Here is a 6122-nt window from a genome sequence, read left to right as displayed (position 1 = left end):
ATGCCCTTCAGGTTGTCCAATGCACCAGCCACCTTCCAAGTGCTCATGCACGAAGTCTTTCGGGGGTTTCTGAAGAAATTCGTCTTGGTTTTCCTAGATGACATCCTGGTCTACAACTGATCAACAAAAGAACATATCAAGCATCTCCGATTTGTTCTGGCAACTCTCAAGGCCCACAAATTGCACGACAAGAGAAGCAAGTGCTGCTCTGGGGTGGACAGGGTAAGCTACCTTGGACATGTGATTTCAGTCGACGGGGTGGAAGTGAATCCCAGTAAAATCGACTGTATGGTGAAATGGCCTAGGCCCAACTCCCCTACAGAACTCAGAGGATTCCTAGGACTCATAGGGTACTACCAGAAGTTCATCCAAGATTATGGAAAACTGGCTCGACCACTGACCGAACTGCTCAAGAAGGGTGCTTAGGGCTGGAACCCGGAAGCCAAGGTTGCTTTCCAAAGGTTAAAAGAGGCCTTGACATCCACTCCGGTACTGGCGTTAACAGATTTCAATTCTCCCTTCGAGCTGGAGTGTGATGCGTCAAGTGTTGGCATTGGTGCCATTCTATCTCAATAGGGGAGACCGATAGCCTTCTTCAGTCAGGCACTAAACCCCACCAACGCAGCTAGATCTACATATGACAAGGAACTCTTAGTAGTTGTAATGACTATCCAACGGTGGCGGCAGTATCTCCTGGGGCAACAATTCGTAGTGAAGAGCGATCATCAGAGCCTGGGATACCTGCTCAAGCAGAGGATCACCACTCCTTACCAGCAACGACTCCTCATCAAGATCATGGGGTATGACTTCACATTGCAATATAAGAAGGGTTGGGAGAATGCTGCAGCGGATGTGTATCCCGCTACGTTGAAGGGGAAGTGTAGGCCATCTTGAGCCCGTTGCTACAGTGGGTGGAAGAGCTACTCCAGGAATAGGAGTAGGACGAATGGGTGAAAGGGCTGATAGAGAAATTAAATAGGGACAGGCCCCCAACACAAAGTACATATGGAAGAACGAATTGGTATGGCGAAGGGGACGTGTGGTTCTTGGGCTAACCTCTGCCTACCATCGGAAGTTGTTTACCAAAGCTCACTCCGGTCCCTTGGGAGGGCATGTTGGTTACCACAAGACAATGCAGCAACTGGGAAGGATCTTCTTCTGGAAAGGGTACCGAAGGCAGGTGCATCAATGGATCCGCTAGTGCGACACATGCCAGCGGAACAAGAAGGAAAATATTCCCACTCCAGGACTACTGCAGCCCCTATCGATACCTGAGTACATTTGGAGAGACTTATCGATGGATTTCATCGACGGACTGCCGCCTTCTAATAAGAAGTCAACTATCATGGTGGTGGTCGACCAATTGACCAAGTATAGCCCTTTTGTGGCCCTATCAAACTCCTACACGGCTCAGGTGGTCGCTCATGCGTTCATGGAGGACATCTTCAAGCTTCATGGGATGCCCAGCAGTATCGTGAGTGATTGGGATCCAGTCTTCACTGGTTACTTTTGGAAGGAATTGTTCCGTCTCCAAGGTACGCAACTATAGATGAGTTTGGCCTACCATCTCCAATTTGATGAGCAAACTGAGGTGGTAAATCGGACCTTGGTGGCATATCTGCGCTGCTTCGTCGGACAGAGCCCGCAAACTTGGACCAAATGGCTAGCCTTGGCAGAGTGGTGGTATAACACCTCTTACCACTCCGCCATCCGCACCACCCCATTTTAGGCAGTCTATGGATGCCCTCCTCCCAATCTTCTCACCTACATTCCCAGTACCACCAAGGTTCAAGCAGTAGAAGAAGAGTTGAAGGATTGGGAGACGACACTGATGAAGCTAATGGAAAACTTAGCTCGGGCACAGGAAAGGATGAAGAAGCAGGTAGATCGACGGAGGACCGAGCGAGAGTTCGAAGTAGGGGATGAAGTCTTCTTAAGGCTACAACCATATTGGCAGGCTTTCGTCGCCGCCTGTCGCTCGCAAAAGCTTTCGGCCAAATATTACGGCCCTTACACCATCACCGAGCGTATCGGGCCGGTAGCCTATAGGCTGGCCCTTCCCGCAGAGAGTTAGATACACTCGGTGGTTCACGTGTCATGGCTGAAACGCTCGGTTGGAGATCCGGCCCGTATTCGACCCGAACTACCACCACTTACCCCTGGAGGAGACCTTCTTCCTCACCCGAAGGCAGTGCTTGATAGGCGTATGATAAAACAGTGGAACTGGGCAGTCACCAAAATCCTCATGCAGTGGGAAGGAACGAGCCCGGCCGGCGCCACGTGGGAAACTCGAAGCCAGATGCAATGTCGCTACCCGACAGCACGCCTCGAGGGCAATGCATTTTTTGAGGAAGGGATGATACGGGGCATTGCCGCCTCACCATAGCCACATCAGCTACTTCGAATATTCCTCTCCAACCACCTGATCTTTTGTATATATTGTTAGTATTGCACTGAGTGTCTCATCATTAATATAATAGTCTCCGATCGCCCATAATTATAAATGATTGAATAATAGAAGCATGTGATTGAACTTGCCTTATCATTAATATTCTTTTGGGTCTCACTTTTGACTATCCCCTTCGAGCGGTGATTCTCACCATAGCTCGGGGAAACTTGAAATTCTTAACACACCACGTCCCGAAAAGAGACGCCATGGTTTGAACCATGGAGTAGGTGAATTTCAACTTTTTTTTTTTGTCAAACTTCTTCACTTAGAATTTTAAAATTATCTAAGAGTATCCATAGAGTGCTTACTACTCAGTTTGCCCACGTGCCTACCTGATCAAGTGATCAGGAGTTCTTGTCAACATCAATGATTTGGTTTTAGTGCTTTTAAGGGATTGAATGGTAGAACTGTGGAGTATGCTTAAATTATTGGCATTGTTGGCAAGAGTGCAGAAAAAAATAACTTTTAAAAGGTTGTTAATTGGGGTATGTCCTTTCAAAACAAGTATAAAACTAAACTGTCAACCTAATGAGACCAGGTGGGAAAATATAGAATTCCTTGTCTTAATGTTAATTTTTTCTTCAATTTAATTCATTAGTTTTTTATGTTTTGTTTTATTTAACTCGAATTAATGGGTTTCCGATTAAGTGGTTCAACTCGGTTAAATTTTATCAAGACATTGACGGCCATGATGGCCATATATAAACTTTTTTTTTTTTCTTTTTTGCACTTAGCATTGATGGCATTGGTGGAAGAGATTTCACTTGGCACATCTGTAGATAAAAAAAAGAGAAGATTTTATTTTTCCATGGAGATAATGGCACTTGGACTTCTAATAAAGATGAAATCCGCAAAACTTTTCAAGAATGCCATTCTCAATGGAGGGTGTTTTACTGAAAATTCCGGCCCATCATATTGGCCAATCTCACTCGAACTCATCTTTACCCTAATCATTTAGACTCCCTTCTAAGGCCTCTCACATTTGAGGAGATCACCACAATAGTGAAGCAGATGCATCCTCACAAGAACCTAGGACTAGATGGTTACACAACTTCTTCTATTAACACTTTTGGAGTCACATTGGCTCGAATGTTTATATCCAACAGTCAACTTCCACAATAGTCTTCATATCCAACAGTCAACTTCCACTGGATTTCTTAAGTTTCAGACCAATTAGTTTGTGCAATGTGCTATATAAGATTATTTTTAAATGGTTAGTTTTGAGAATGCGACCAATTCTTCAAGATATCATATCTCCCTTGCAATCAGGCTTTTTGAAAAGTAGATAGATTACGAATAACATTCTTTTGGTTAAGGAGATTTTGCATGTTATAAAAACACAAAAATCATGGTTTTCAAAATTGGACCAGACCGGACGGTCAGACCAGAAAAATCGGGAACCAGTCACTTGACCAGTTTCGTTTTTCCCCAAACCCGCTTTTTTCCCCAAAACCGTTGATTTTGGTCAGCAAACTGCTGAATCGGCCGGTTAACCGTTTGAACGGTTTTGACTTTTTAAAATTTTTAAAATTTTTTAATTTTTTTTGTCAGAATGGGCCGGCCGTTTGGGTCAAATGGTCGGACCATTCGAATCGGTAACCAGACCCCTGACCGGTTCAATCACCAGTTCGATTTTAAAAACCATTACAAAAATAGTTAAAAGTTATATAGCCTTTAAGTTCGATATGTCAAAAGCTTTTGACAAAATGGATTGACAGTTCCTTTGGCAAGTTCTAAAATGAATTTTCCTTGTAAGTGGTGCCAATTAACCCATCAATGCATTTCTGTTTCTTCCTTCACCATTAGGATGAATGGTCAATCTTATGATCACACTTCCATTTTTAAATAGGCCTCAGATAGGGTGATCCATTATCTCCTTTTCCATCATAGGTATGGAGGTTCTTACTCAACTTTTGCATTCAGACAATATAGAAGGTGTGGAGTAATGCAAACAAGGTACTCCAATTACTAACCTATTATTTTTTTTTGGCTAATGATTGCATTATATTTTGTAAAGTAGACCTAACACAAGTCAAAGCCCTCACTTAGGACAATATTCAACTATGATAAATCCAGTGTGATGTTTTGTAGAAATGTCCTTGAACAACATAAAAAATTCTTGGGAGAATGACTGTTCAGCAAACCCTAAGAATTCTTAACCCCACTATACAATTGGGTATAGGTGTCAGCTCGGAATTGATGTCAATACACGGGCGGGCATTGTTTTTTAGGGTGAGGGTGTTTGTCATTTTGAATTGTGTAGGGTTGCGTAAAATTCAGAATTCTGCACTGTGGTCTCAAGTCCTTAAAGTTAGAAAGCCATTCTAGGGATCTAAGCACCTAGGATCCAAATTAACATTGAACACCAAATGTCAACTTTCCCATCAAGAATTGTTGGATTGCATACAATTCAAGTTGAATGCTTGGAGTTCAAAGCTCCTCTCTCAAGTGGTTGCTTTCCTATAGTAATAGTCCATTGTGTCAACTCATAAAGGAAAAATACTTTTCTAATCAGTCTATGTTCAATGTTAATTTGGATCCTAGGTGGAAGCAAGCCCGTGGCTTAATTCAGGAATTAAAACCCAACATCTTGTAGTTAGTCAAAAATGGAAGAGCTCATTTCAGCTCTTCATGATCTTTGGGTGCCGATCATTGAAGGAGGGGTTCCAAAACCAAGCAATAATGCACCTCATCACCATCTCTTGAACCTCAAAGTAGCAGATTTACTTCATCTAGATGGATCATGGAATTTGTAAATATTATACCAGCTTTTTGAGCCAACTTCTATACACCATATTACTTCTACACCAATTCAAATGGATAGAGAAAATGACATTGTGGTATGGAAGAGGAATAATTTAGGCACTTACACTGTAACACAGTAAAATCAACATATAGATCTTTCTTAAGTGCTTTATTATCTTCATCATCTACTCATTTCAATTGAAATCTACTATGAAGCTTAAGATTCCCTATCGTTTCCAAGTCTTTACTTGAAAAGCACTATGGGATGAAATACTAGTTAAAGCAAAATGATCAAAATGGATTCCAATACAAGATCAAACCTGTTGTCTTAGTAAGTCATAGAGGGAGACTTTTCAACACCTATTTTTCACATGAGTTGTTAACCTTTTCTTCAGTTGGTTAGGCTCTTTTATGGCAAACAAGAGATCTCCTGCTTTTTCAGCAAGTTCTGTGTTCTCTTATATCTAATTTGGGAAGCAAGGAATGAAATGGTTTTTGAAAACTCAAAACTGTCACCACTGGAAGTCATTTACAAAGCTTCAACTTGTGTTATTAGTGAAGGCAGCTCTACTCAGGATCTTACATGGCCAAACCCAATTGTAGAAAACACACCAGATCATGTCTTAATCCACATTGATGGTTCTCATGACCCTTTTTATAGGTTCTGCAAAACTCGATAGCCTTCATCCTCCAATGCACTTCCACCAATTTAACCATTGTTAAAGGAAAGCCATGTTGGGCAGAAGACAACTATATATGATGCAGAACTCAGAGCCTTAGTAAGTGCCTTAGGAAGCAGGTTCCAATGCTAACCTTACCAAGATCTCTACTCTCAAAAACTTATAAACCTTTTGAATAACAGGAACAATACTATGACATGGATAGATAGAACATCATTGGCTTCACATCAACAGTATTTCCAATCTAC

This window comes from Nelumbo nucifera, chromosome 3 (genome assembly GCF_055504915.1).
Source record: "Nelumbo nucifera cultivar China Antique chromosome 3, China Antique-T2T, whole genome shotgun sequence".
NCBI classification, from domain to species: Eukaryota; Viridiplantae; Streptophyta; class Magnoliopsida; order Proteales; family Nelumbonaceae; genus Nelumbo; species Nelumbo nucifera.
This window is presented reverse-complemented; position numbering follows the sequence as displayed.